This window comes from Arvicola amphibius, chromosome 8 (assembly GCF_903992535.2).
Source record: "Arvicola amphibius chromosome 8, mArvAmp1.2, whole genome shotgun sequence".
NCBI classification, from domain to species: Eukaryota; Metazoa; Chordata; class Mammalia; order Rodentia; family Cricetidae; genus Arvicola; species Arvicola amphibius.
Window position 1 is genome coordinate 46851437 of NC_052054.1, and position 14746 is coordinate 46866182.

General features: G+C 41.5%; 1 pseudogene; it reads left to right on the top strand.

Annotated features, from left to right (window-relative positions):
- The first annotated feature begins 1787 nt into the window (after nt 1-1787).
- LOC121677290 lies at nt 1788-5358 on the top strand (annotated as a pseudogene).
- The last annotated feature ends 9388 nt before the right edge of the window (nt 5359-14746 follow it).

Consider the following 14746-nt stretch of genomic DNA (forward strand, 5'->3'; position numbering starts at 1 on the left):
AAATAGAAGTCCTGAATTTTAACAGCTATGAATACAAAGTCTTTGGCTTTGTTCTTGGTCCTGTCTGTGTTTTGCTTCAGGTGAACACGATCTAGCTCTCAGCCTATCTTGTTATGAATTCTGGTTGCTCTGACCTTTTTCTCTGTTTTCACCCCAGTGCTACAGTCTTTACTCTCCAAGATAAAAGATACAATGAATAATATCTAACACAGTAAATTATTTTTACTGTTTACTTCCTTTCAAGGGTACATTATTTATATCTAATTTACTAGAATTTTTTACATATTTTCAATATTTTTCAAAAATTTGTGTCTTTTTTCCCCTTCTCTCCACACACACACACACACACACACACACACACCACAAATCTATGCATAAATAAGACAACTAAAATTTGAAAATTATTTGAATTGTATTATTTTTTAAAACTTACTTTCAGGAAAATAACATTTTAAAAAAATTTCAGTTCTTCCAATGTACCAACATGATACAGACTTCCACTTATTTGTGCATTAAATGTTTCTCGAGAATATTTCTTTCACAATTTGAATACATCTGTTCCTCAATTTTAAATATTTTTCCTTCTATTATAATTTTCCACTTTATTTTATATCATCATAGAAATGAAATTTTAAAATCTACACATAGAAGCTGAGGAAATGGCTTAGTGGTTAAAAGTGCTCACTGGTCTTCAAGAAGACCCAGGTTCAATTCCTAACACTCACATCAGGTTACTCATAATCACCTGTAACTCAAGTTCTAGGGGATCTGATACCTCCTTCTGTCTTTCAAGGTTTTTTTCCACACATGTGCCATATGTTTATACAGACATACACACAAAGAACATGTAGAAAAAATTCACAGATTGATATTAGAATTGAGTTAACAGACAAGGTTACTGGAAACAACCTTACTAAATCAGCACAAATACCTATGTGTAGAATTTCAGATAGTTTCTATGTGCATTACCATATCAGGCTTTTATTTGCTCTTTTATTTATTTTCTTACTACATTAACAGGGACCTTGAGTGAAAGGGCCCTAGTGCTAATGAATATCATGTTTCTCTTATTTCTGATCTGAAAAGAAAACTCTATTTCTCTTGTCTGTGGTTGGCATTTTGTAACTATTCTGTATTAGACTGAAGAAGATGCTCAGCCAATAAAGGCACTTGCTGCCAAGTCTGATGACCTAAATTCAATCCCTGGGACTCACATAATAGAAGGAGAGAAACGACTTCTGCAAGCTGTTCTCAGAGCTCCACACATGGGCCATGAAACAGCCTAAATAATTAAATGCAAAAGGATGCTATCTTCTATTCTTAGTTTGCCAAAATATGTCTTAATCAAATATATTTTTAACGCATTACTTTCTATATTTAGTAACAACAAGATTTTCTTTCTTATTTTGTTAATGCAACAAGCAACTCAACTTGCTTGTGACATGCAATCATTTACACTATTGTTTCGCTTGGCATTTGCTCATGGTTTAAGCTGCCCTGAAGTTTTTTTTTTTTTCCTATATGTTGCTGTTAATGTTTTGCTATCGCTGTTAGACTGGCTTCATAAATTAGGGTGGAAATTTTTCTATAGTATTCTCTTTCTGAAAAGGTATAAGACAAGGGCATTTACAAAAATGGATAATGGTGGAAGAAACATTAAACTATATCAGGTTGAGTTTATTGATATGGGTCAGCTGAGAGGAGAGTGTAGGTTAATATAGAATCTTGAACAGTTAAATGCAATGTTAAAAGTGTGTTAATTGGCTGGCTAAAGCATTTGTCAAAAGATGGCCTACTTACAGGAACTGAAGATGTCTGATATTGCTTGGCTTAGTGGTGATGAAGTGCTTCAAGACTCAGGGAAATTTCAGTGCTGGAAAGGTACACCATGTAAAACCTCATTCTCACAGTGGGAAGTCCTAGAAGATGAGCCCTTCAGGAATCCTGTAAGACGGTGTGGGGAGCACCAGCCCACTCGAAGAGATTTGTCAGCACTCTGTTTCCTGGTGCCAGACTTGAGGGTTGGAGATGCTGCATTTAATTTAGAAGAACCAAATGCAATAAGCTTAACTGGACCCTAGAGAGGCAGGCCAGGTGATAGCACTGAATAACCAAATGCAAGGTAGTTGCAGTTATCACAATGGGCAGTATAAGCAAGCAACGTTGCCGTAATGTGCAGCACAAGCCAAGTGAGTTTTATGCTGGTATGACTTGTCTGGATCATTGGTACTGCCTAATCAGTCGTAGTATTTCCAGGCATGAAATGAATTAGAAGTCTACTGTATTTCTGTTTGATCTGCATAAGCAGAAAAAATTCTCAAACAGATGAAAGAAAGGCTACATTGGATCATGGCAAAAGGGAATCTCGGCCCGTGGACCAATTTCCAGACTTGAACCAGTTTGTACACCCAGACCCCTAGAATGTAGGAGAACCAGATTTCCCTGAGGAAGAACCTTGAAGAAATACCTAAGAATTTTGCTGTTAGATTTTCTCCACTCCTTCCCCCACAGGTACCTACAGCCTTTTACAAGGGTAGGGGGGATGGAAACAATCAGACTTTCCAGGGTTTGTTGGATACAGGCTCTAAATTGATGCTGATTCTAGAAGCCCCCAAGAACATGTTGGCCCTGAAGTTAAAGCAAGGGCTTATGGAGGTCAGGTAATTAATGCAGTTTTGGCTGAAGTCCATCTCACACTGGGTACAGTGGGTCCCTAAACTCATCCTGTGGTTATTTCCCCTGTCCTGAAATGTGAAACAAGAATAGATATACCTAGAAGTTGGCAGACCTCCCAAATTTGTTCCTGACCTGTGGTGTGAGGGCTGTTGTGGTTGGAAAGACTAAATAAAAGCCTTTAGGGTTGCCTCTGCCAGGGAAAATAGTGAATCGAAAACAGTATCACATCCCTGGAGCAGGTATTAGTGCCAGCATCAGGGACTTGAAGGATACAGGGGTGGTAGTTCCCACCAATTCACTCTTCAGTTCTCCTCTCTAGCCAGTAGAATGACAGTTGACTATTGCAGATTTAATCAAGTGGTGATTCCAATTGCAACTCCTATACCATGTGTAGTGCCCTTGCCTGAGCAGCTATTGACCTACAAAAATGCCTTTTTCTTGGTATCTGTTCATGAGGACCTTCAGAAGCAAATTGCTTTCATTTGGCAAGGCCAGGAGTATAGCCTTACAGTTTTAGCCCATGGTTATAGGAATTCTCCAGCCCAGGGTCATAACTTACTTCAAAGGAATCTTGAACATCTGTCTCTTCCACAAAATATCACACATTGATGATGTTATGCTGATTGAACCAAGTGAGCAGGAAGTAGCAACAACTTCGGACTTATTGGTAACACATGTACATAAGAGAATGGGAAATAAACCCAACCAAAATTCAAGGGCCTTCTATTTTAGTGAAATTTCTAGGAGTCCAGTGGTGTGGGGAACATAGAAATATTCCTTCTAAGGTGAAGGATAAGTTACTGCGCCTGGCCCCTCCGACCACCAATAAAAAAAAAAGCACAATGCTTAGTGGGCCTGTTTGGATTCTGGGATAGTACATTCCTCACTTGGGTGTGATGCTTCAGCCCATGTACCAAGTGATGAAAAAAGTTGCCAACTTGGGTGGGGCCTGGAACAGGAGAAGGCTCTTCAACAGGTCCAGACTTCTGTGCACGCTGCTCTGTCATTTGGACCATATGATCCAGCAAATCTGCGGGTTCCTGGCACATTCAGGGGCAGGTAGTCATGCTGTTTGAAGTCTTTGGCAGGCTCCTATAGGTGAATCACAGAGGAGATCCATGGTATTTTGGAGCAAGACTCTGCCATCATCTGCAGACAACTATTCTCCCTTTGAGGGACAGCTCTTGGCCTGCTATCAGGCCTTAGTGGAAACTGAACATTTGTCGAAGGCTCACCAAGCTACCACATGGCTTGAACTGCTGATCATGAGCTGGGTATTGTAATCTGACCCACCAAGTCATAAAGTAGGATGTGTGCTTCAACAATCCATTATCAAATGAAAGTAGTATGTATGGGATCGAGCCCAAGCAGGCCCTGAGGGAGCAAGCAAGCTACATGAAGGAGTTGCCCAAATACCTATGCTTTCTACTCCTGTTACAACACCGTCTGCTCCCAAGCATGCATCTTGGGTGTGCCCTATGATAGATGAACTGAGGAAGAGAAGACTAGGGCCCGGTTTACTGATGGTTCTGCACATTATGCAGGCACCACCCAGAAGTGGACAGCTGCAGCATTACAGCGCCTTTCTGTGAAAACCCTGAAAGACACCAATGAAGAAAAAATCTCACAATGGCAGAACTTCATCAGTATACTGTGTGGTACATTTTGCTTGGAAGGCAAAATAGCCAGATGTGTGATTTTTTAACTGATTCGTAGGCTGCAGTCAATGGGCTGTCTGCATGGTCAAGGACTTCAAAGTGAGAAAATCAGAAAGACATTTGGGGAAGATGTATATGTATAGATCTCTTTCATAGGTCAAAGGATGTGAAGATACTTGTGTCTCGTGTAAATGCTCATCCAAAGGTGGCTTCAGCACAGGAGGAGTTCAGTACTCACCTAGATGGGATGACCCATTCTGGGGACAGTCAGTCTCTTCCCCAGCCATCCCTGTCATTGCCCAATGGACCCATGAACAGAGTGGCCCTGGTGGAAGAGATGGGGGTATATGTGAGCAGGAAAAGACAACATGGACTTCCACTCACCAGGGCCAGCTTGGTTACAGTTGCTGCTGAGGGCCAGATCTGCTGAGCCTCAGATATGGTACCATTCCCCAGGGTGACTAGCCAGTGACCTAGTGGCAGGTTGACTACATTGGGCCATTTCCTCTGTAGGAAAGACAGTAATGCTTTGTCCTTACTGGAGCATATACTTATTCTGGTTATGGATTCACCTTTCCTACATGTAATGTTTCTGCCAAAACCACCATTCATCCACTGACAGAGAGCCTTATCCACCATCATAGTATTCCACACAGCATTGCTTCTGATGCAGGAACTTTCTCTAGAGCCAAAGGCGTGGGCTTATAATCATGAAATCCACTGGTCTTACCATTTTTCCCCACTCTCCTTAAGCAGCTGGTCTAATAGAACAATGGAATGGCCTCCTGAAGATATAGTTATAATGCCAATTAGGTGGCAGTAGCCTGCAGGGCTGGGGAAGGGTTGTGCAGAGATAGTGATAGTAGATGCTTTGATTCGGTAATCAAAATATGATACTGTTTCCCCCATAGCCAGGATACATGGGTCCAGGAGTCAATAAATGAAAAAGAGCAGATACAACAAACACTTCATGAAACTGAAAGCTCAGACTTTGCCCTGGCCACTCCTGCTGTCCTTAAACTAACAGGCTAAGAAAGGAAGGCCAATGATAGGAAGGTAACTGATTGAGATTACCAATGAGAAATTGAATGACTTCTTCACAGTGAGACAAAGAAGGATTATGGCTGGGGTTCAGGGAGTCCTTTAGGGGGTCTCTTGCTGCCACCGTGACTTATGACCAAGGTCAATCAGAAACTACAACAACCTAACTCAGGCAGGATGGATGACAAAGGGCACAGATCCTTCATGTGTGAAGGCGTGGGTCACTCCTCCAGGAAAAGAACCAGGACGAGCTGTGGTGCTTTCTGAGGGTGGAGGAAATACACAGTGGGCAGTAGGGAAAAGTAGTTATAAAGACCCACTAAGGCATGTGACCAGCTGCAAAAAACAAGGATTATAATTGACAGGGGTTTCTGTCGAATTTTTTAAGGGTGTGTTCATACAGATATTTGTGCTATCTTTTCTCAATTTCTTTATCACGCAATGTTACATCAATTGAGATATCAGTGTTTATCATCTTTAAGTTTTGAGACACTAAAAATGTCCCTCAAAGGACACTGCCACCTATTCTAAAATATATCGTGTGTTTGTGGTTGTACATGGGATAGTTATACCATGTTAAGTGTAATTATGACCTACTTAATGTTTTCATTTGGAAATTAAGCATGATGTAAGAAGAAACGATTGTGTGTCAGGTTGATAAGGGTGGACGTATGGTGGCTATTCTCGGTTTTCAACTTGACTACTTGTGGTATTAACTAAACAACCCAAGTTCTTGGGCACATTCATGAAAGATTTTTAGTTAATTGTATCATTTGAGGTAGGAAGACCCACCTTAAATTCAGATCTCTTGAGATGGAAAGACCTTCCTTAAATCTGAATCTTGTGAGGTAGAAAGATCCACCCTAAATCTGGGCCACACCTGCTACCAGCCTATGTAAAGGACATAGAAAAAAGAGCTTTTGCTCTTTGCCTGCATGCCCTAACTCTGGTTGGCAAGTCCATTCCCTTGCTGATATTGGAGCCTAATTCTTCAGGATTCTGGTACATGCTGAAGACCATCTGAGACGTCCAGCCTCATGGCTAAATAAATAGTGGATTCTTAAACTTTCTGCCAGGAGACAGCCATTGTTGGACTAATTGGATCACAGACTTTAAGCCACTCTGATAAATCCCCTTTATATATAGAAAGTTTTAGTCTAGTCTAATCAGTTGTGTTCCTCTAGAGGACCCTGACTGATACAGCCCAGGATGCCTATATTGATGGAAACCAGCTAGGCTTTGATCAGCTGAGTACAAGCATGCAAATATAGTAGAAAAATGGGGCCACAAGGCAGTGGTGACACACACCTTTAATGCACTCAGAGGCAGAGGCAGAGGCCGGTGGATCTCTGAGTTCAAGGCCAGTCTGGGCTACCGAGTGAGTTGCAAGACAGCCAGGGCTACACAGAGAAAATCCCACCCCACCCCCAAAAAGGAAAGAAATGTGACCAATCAGAGAATAGATGTCAAACTTAGAGAGGAAGGGGAAGAACCCCAAGCCTACCAAAACATGGCAAAAATTTGAAATTGGCTCCACAGGTCTCTGCCTCTGCAGTGGTAAGAATAACCACTTAACTTTTGAAGAGTCCTATCTCTCCTGGAGCTAATGTTGTTCAGCTAGGGGTTTGGGGTTTTATTTAGCTAGGGGTTTATAGTTTGACTTTTAGTGACCTATTTGCTCTCAGGGTTTGAACCTGCTGGTGTTCAAAAAAATCTGTTTGGGGGAAGGAGGACAGCTACCCCTAATGCAATCATGATAAAAAAATTTATTTACATATTTTACTTGAAAATAAAAGAAAGTTGAAGTCTAATACCTTTTTATAATTTTTGTGAAGGGGAGAAAAATACTTCTGCATTGGCACACTGTGATCAATAGTTCCATTATGGTTTGTGGTTTTGTTAACTTCTGCAAATTAGTTGATGGATTGGTCAAGGTGAATTTTACATTCTCAAGGGAATCTATTTAGTCAACATGTTATCTCCTACTTATTAATAAATAAAAAAAATTTTGTTTATTTTAATTTCAAGTTTCTTTTACACAAAGAGATAGAAAACCTTTAAAATAAGTTTACTGGAGAGTCACAACAATCCCAGTTAATCACAACGGCCACAAATTACAATAGTGTCCAGTACTTTGTGTCTTTAGGGTCAGTTCTAACAGCTTTTAAATATATCTGCTGTGGAATTGTTTTCTACTGAAGTAATATGTCTTAGTTAAGGTTTTTTTTTTTCTTCTGTGAATAGACACCATGGCCACAGCAATGCTTATAAAGTAAACATTTAATTGGGGTGGCTCACTTACAGTTTCAGAGGTTCAGTCCATTATCCTCATTGTGGGGAGCATGGCAGCACTAAGGTAGACATGGTACTGGAGAAAAAGCTGAGAGTCCTACATCTTTCAGGCAAGAGGAAGTCAACTGAGACACTGGGTGGTACCCTGAGCAGAGGAAATCTCAAACCCCACCCCCATAGTGACACACTTCCTCCAACAAGGCCATTCCCACTCCAGCAAAGCCACACCTCCTAAGAGTGCCCCTCCCTATGAGATTATGGGGCCAATTACATTCAAACTACCACATAATGTCACCAAAATTTCATTATAAATTTCTGTAGCATCTGGTAAAATTCTCCAGATCTTGTAACTGCTGTGAATTATTTAAGTTTATTCCAGGCTCATTTCACATCTGCAATCCTTGTGCCTCTGTCTAGATCCTGTCTTTAAATATAGACTCAGAATAAACAATTATGGCGAGGTGATGGTCGAAGTGAAATGACTTAATTGTTTATTCTTGAAATAAACAATTATATCTGGGACTGAACTTTATTTCCATCTAGAACATAATATTTATTATAGAATGGGCACTGATTTTAAAATATAGTGGTGCTCATACTGAATGTAATTGCCAACTTTAGTAACTGCCTCAGTTGCTCATCACTGACACCTACGAAAGTTTTGCTTTTGCTTCTTTTTCAGAGTGGAGTAGCCCCACTGAAATTACAGAATTGTTGGTGTGTAGTGGTGTAAAACCCACACTAACACACTCCCTTTTATTATTATTATCACTTTTAGGGACAGGGTGCAAGGGATTTTTCATGCATGACCAGTGCTCTGCCACTAAATTATATCCCCTGCTACTTCTCAGTTTTTTATACATACACAACATTCCCCTCTGCCTGTTCCAGGAGTGACTCCTACCATCCCATTCTTGGCACATCACTTGCTGGGTGACAAGAGGAATCAAGCATCTCCACTCCCTTCCAAACAGCAGGCCCAGTTATTTTCTGAAATCAAGAAAGTCTGTCCAAGCCATTTTAAGAATGATAAGTGGTTTGTTGATCTGTTTCTGGAAACACTCATCAAACAGACAAATGACATCCCCCGCTGCTTTTCCTAGGTTGACTTGAGTCCTTACAAGCCCCGCATTTTTGGCCTGTGGATGGGGCCGGTGGAGTGCTGCAGCTCTCTCTGACAGAGTAGGCCATTGACTAGCTAAGTTTTCAGATCTTGGCCAGTCTTACACATCTCAGCTGCACCACTCAAAGAACATCCTGGGAGCTGAAATATCAGTTTGCTCACTGTGTGTACATCCTCTTCAGTCTAGAAAGGAAATAGCTCAGACATTTAATTAAGGTTGAAGTGATTCACAACACGATGGTTAGCACATTACACCACATGTTGAATTTCTGGTTAATCATTTTTAAAAATCAAAAACAATCTATGGTCAGTTATTTCAAAGTTCCAGCATGCGTATGACTTGTTATATAACAAGCTGTAACAAGTGAAATTATTGGGGAAATCATCTCAAGTACCTCTAAAAGCAGACTTTCCTCGAGCTGAAATGATGGTACCCTATGTATCCCCTGTGCCCATGAACAATCCAGCTGAAGGAATGGAGTTATGCCTCTCTTAACAACCACAAAGTAAATAGGAGAAATGGCTATTTGCTGCTTCCTGTTTGGTTTTGTTGATGGGAGTGATGTTCCCTCCTGCTGCAGCAATCGAGGATGTTTGGATTCTTGACCCTCTCTGTAGGGAAGCAGGAAAGAACCTGAACTTTAAAGCCTTGCTGGGCTTTGATGTGCTGCTCTGGCTTCCATGCAGAAGTTCAGTGCTCAGAGGAACAGATCTGAACTCACCCCAAGGGCAGTAAAAACGTGAGTGGAGAGACAGCTGTTTAGCGCTGGTTGCCTGTAATTTTGCTTGCATGATAAAAGAACAAATTCTGTACTAACATCCATGACAGGCTCAACCTGTTCAAAATTAGGGAATGAAGTATGTTGCGATATATTTTCTGAAAACTAAGTAGAAGACCCATGAGGTAGGACAGCAATAATGAGCACATTGATGAGAAAGTGCGTTGTGGAGTCAACCAAGTATTATGAGAAGGCTTTGTAGTCTGCACTCCACATACCCTGTAATCCAGAGTGTTCCCTGGAAACCAGGTCTGCTTCCAGCATGTCCTTTACTCAGAGTCCTGGCAATGTCCCACCTTGCCCACCCACCGTCCCTGGAAGGTAGAAAGACTGTCTAGCGCTAAAGTTAGGGTCTCCCAGGTCACAGCTGGGGTCACTTAAGTTCAATCTGATGCTGTTCTTTAACTTAACCTCCCTTTCCCTTCTGGTTCACCTGGTAACAGCAAAGAGGGAGGAATCTGCAAAACATCTTAAGTTTTCTGCTGTGACACATATAACATGGTTAAGCCTCGGCTCACCGCCATTTGTGCCTCAAGGGCCAGAAGCTTACTCTGTGATGTGCTATGTACTGAGCGATTGAGATAAACAAGTCTTCCCTGGGATGGATGGAGCTGCACAAGCTACAGGAGCCTGTACACTTTTCTGTTTCTTTTTGTCTGCTTTCCTTGTGTTTACTACATGTATCGGAATCTTTAGACTATACATTTTTTCTTTATGGAAACTCATCTTTTTTTGGTTGGAGTTAGAAGGCCTATGCAGGAGGCCTATATATTTGATGACCATGTAGATGACTCCCAATATCATCTATGTGAACATCATGAGCATCTAAAGCATGACTAACCACCTTTTTGAAGAGTTTATTTAGGGCTATATTTTTACTTTGGCTTCTCTTAATCTACTTTTTCCCCTCACACACTCTTTCCCCATTTAGACTTTGACACATTTTACTTTCCTTTCCATTAAGTCTTCACCTAAATTCATGCTTTGTAGCTCAGTGCTTTTTCAGGGACCGCCCAATAGGCTTCCATTTGACAAATAAAGAGAGAACCTCACAGTTTCTTGGCGAAATGAAAGAGGCACGGAGGCTGACTAAAGTGAGTCAGTTCTTGGCTGCCTCAGCATCCACCCTGTAGACACAGCACGCCACGCCACTAAACGAAGGCACAGGCAGTACAGAGGCAGATGGCCAACAGTGTCATGATGGTGCCTTTTAACATTTATTGGCAGGATACTTTAACATTGTTAGTACAAGCAGCCTGTGCGTATGTGTGTGTGTTTGTGCGTGTGTGTGTGTGTGTGTGTGTGTGTGTGTGTGTGTGTGTTCTCAAAGGAGAAAGTAAAGGGTGGAGACAGTTACTCATATTTCTTTCTCTCTTTTCCACAGCCTCTGACTTCTCGGGCTTCCTGTCTTCCTCATCTCGAATCTCTAGGATGAGGCCTGTCTCCCAGTTACCATGGTGATAACCCCAGGAAATGATTTAAAAATTTGCCATAAAAGTATAAATGGATTATATATTGAGGAAGCAGTGTTATGAAATAGCAAGCAGCTGTCCTTAGACAGAAGGCAATTCCACAACATGAATCAGCGTGTGAACAAGTCTGAAGATTTGAACGTTGCAAGAGACCTGCTAGACACCCTACACAGAATATTAAGTTTTGTGTAAAAAAATAAATAAATAAAAACAGCAGATGAAAAGTACAAGAAGATAAAAGGCACGTTGCTTTATGTAATTGCTCTAATCTACAAGAAAGGGACTAAGGCTTTCACTGAAGCCTGCCCCTGGACTACACAGATAGTGAGCACTTCAGATCACCATGTGCAAAAGCACTGGCCCAGGATGCACGACACACCTTGCATGTGTGGCGTACTTGTACTTGTGGTGATGTACTTGGTGTGCAAGTGGGGTACTTGTGGTGTACATTAAAATCATCCTGACTATGGCCCTCACCTGCTGAAACAATGTCTGAAAGCAAGGCCTTGGAAATTGCAAAGCTTAGGCAACTGGTAGCCTTACTCAACTGGACTTTGTGGAAAATGCAAAATCTCTTCATGGTGAGGACTTTGGCATCTGGAGGCTCCTCTGATACTGCCAAGCATAATCCTGGGCTAGCAGAAGCCTGGTCTTAGTCTCGTCTTCAAACTCACACAGCATTAGAACAGGTGGCAGGCTTCTCTATTTGTTCTCCAACCACCATGCAGAGGAGTCATGGTTATTCTTCATTCGTGTCCTGTAGTGCAAATATAAAATGGGAGGCTAAAGTAAAAGCTGGTAAGTAACAGAGGGTACACAAAAATTTTGGCAAATTGAATGGGCAGCTCGGACCCCCAGAAGGGTAGATACCCATAAGGAAGATAGAAGGGCAATGAGTATCAGTGAAATAGGAGGAAGCAGATGAACTCTCAGCTTGCTTTCTTCAGGCTGGTTGAATATGAATGAGGGGGACCATGGGTTAGGGCCCACCTGGTGGTGGTCTGCTACAGGCAGTTTCCCAAGCCAGGTCCTCTTTGTGTTTTATACACATCATTGGTCACAATCCTCAGACCCTCATAGAGGCCAGAGCCATGTGACCTCATCCCACCCTGCTACTCAGAGGCAGCTGTGTTTACCCTGCCTTTTGGGTACGGCTCAGAAGTCACAGACTGGATTCCAGCAGCTATAAAAGGGGGTGAAGTGAGGGTTTCACCTGAGCCTACTCGGCTTTGTTGTAAACCAGTCTAAACTGCCAGCTCCCATTAGCTACTAAGACAGAAGAGGGAAAGTAAGCAAAAATAGCTTCGTCTATGGATCCTGCATGCTACTGCATGCGTCTTGGCTTCAAGCCCAAAACTAAAGAAAATCTGTCTACCAGTCAATGACAGGATGACAAAGTAATGTATTAAGGTCACATTGAAGTGATCCCAGAATTAGCAGGAAAGGGTGACAGCAGACAGCTCTGAGACCTATGTTTCCTGTGGAATTGGGAAGAAACTCACTGAGGTCCTAGAGTGACAGGAAGGAGAGCTCTCACAACTGCTGAGGTCAGATTCCCGCAGCCAGTAAAGCCTTTGGCTTCTTGTTTTGCCTCTGAGAATTATTAATGAATACAGCTTTGCTATGCTGGCCATGGAAACAACATGGAGCCCAGAGAGAAGGAATAAGCCAGACAAATCAGCCACTGGGAATGGCTACTCATCAAAGAGGCTCATGGAAGTAAACCTGGGACACAGGGGTAGGATGTGAGAGGCAGAGAAGACGAAGAGACAAGTCACAAGGAAAAAGACATTATAGTCACACATTATCTGACAAAGGACAGAGTTGTATTTCCCCTCATGGAAACCTCACACAAAATTAACCACAGCTTATCATCAGCCTACACTTCTCTTGGTGAATGAGTTATATAAACTTGAAGGCCGTGCTTTCTTGTAAGTTTCCCAATATTTTTAAATAGACTAAAATTGTCTTCGGAATATTTTAGTGCTTCAGCATATTTTAATATTTTGTACTATTCACTAGAAATGGAAATGCTGTGAAATGCCATTAGCTTTAGAATAAAAATGAATGGAATATATTATAATAATTTAAGTTTTAGAAACTTGATAAAAAATAAGTACATTTTATACAAATTGCAGAAGCTACTTCTCTTTTATCATGTGGGTCCTGACAACTGAACTCAGGTGGTCAAGATTGGCAGCGGTCACCTGCACCCACTGAGCCATCTCACTTGCCACTTTCTCTGGTTTTTAAATTACATATTATGTATTTATTTTGTGTGTATGTATTTATGTGAATGCATGTGACACACTACATGTATGCAGGTAAGAACACATCCTGAGGAAGTGGTTTCTTTCTAACCACTACGTGGGTCCCAATCTGAACTCAGATTTTTATCAGGCTTGGTGGCAAGAACCTGCTGAGCTATATCTCTAGTTCCGCACCTTGTTCTTTGAGACAGTGTCTCTCCTTGGACTGAGGCACACCACGCAGGCTAGGCTGGACAGTGCACACCAGGTATTTGCCTGCCTCTCTACCTTCTCAGAGCTGGAGTTTTCTGTGTACACTATTATTTATGTGCCCAGGTGCTTTGTCTGCATGTGTCTGTTCACCATGTGCATGTCATGTCGATGCCTGCGGAGGCCAGAAGAGGGCATCAGATCTGGTGGAGCTGGTGTTACAGATGATTGTGAGCTACCATGTAAATGCAGGGGATCAAGTCTAGGTCATCTGGAAGAGGGTCCAGTGCTCTTAACTACTGAGCAATTTCTACAGTCCCATGCTTAGCTTTTTTCTTTAAATGAATCTAAAGATTAAACTCAGTCCTCATGTTTACAGCAAGCATTTCTTAGTATCTCCACAGCTTGAGTAAGAACATTTGAAAACAAGCAAATAGATAGTTAAAGCATAGCATAATGCTGTAGCTTCTTGGCTACATTTACAATAAAGATTTATTACCAAGTGTAGCACAGCTGGATCTTGTAGTAGGTCTATTTCTAGCTTTTTCTGGAACTGCCACACTGATTTTCATAGTGGCTGCATTGTTTTGTGTTCTACCAGCATTGAAAAATTGTTCCTCTTTCTCTACATCTATGTCAGCATTTTCTCTCATTTTTTTTTTTTTTTAGCTGTTTGGACTGAGGAAAGATGAAATAGCAAAGTAGTTATAATTTGCATTTCCCTGATGGCTCAGGATGCTGAACAATTTAAAATATATTTCTTGGCTGGGCAGTGGTGGTGCATACCTTTGATTCTAGTACTCAGGAGGCAGAGGCAGAGGCAGGTGGATCTCTGTGAGTTCAAGGCCAGCCAGAGTGAATTACAATATAGCCAGGGCTGTTACACAGAGAAACCCTATCTCAAAAACCCAAGATAAATAATATAATATAATATTAATATAATATTTGGCCATTTGTGTAGCATCTCTTGAGACATCTCTGTTTAGTTCCATGTCCCATTTATTTATTTTTTTTAGTTGGGTTATTGGTTATCAATGTTTAGTATTTTTTTCTTTCATTTCTTTTTTTTTTTTTTTTTTTTTTTTTTTTTTTTTTTTTTTGCTTTTTCGAGACAGGGTTTCCCTGTAGTTTCTAGAGCCTGTCCTGGAACTAGCTCTTGTAGACCAGGCTGGCCTCGAACTCAGAGATCCGCCTGCCTCTGCCTCCCGAGTGCTGGGATTAAAGGCGTGCGCCACCACCGCCCGGC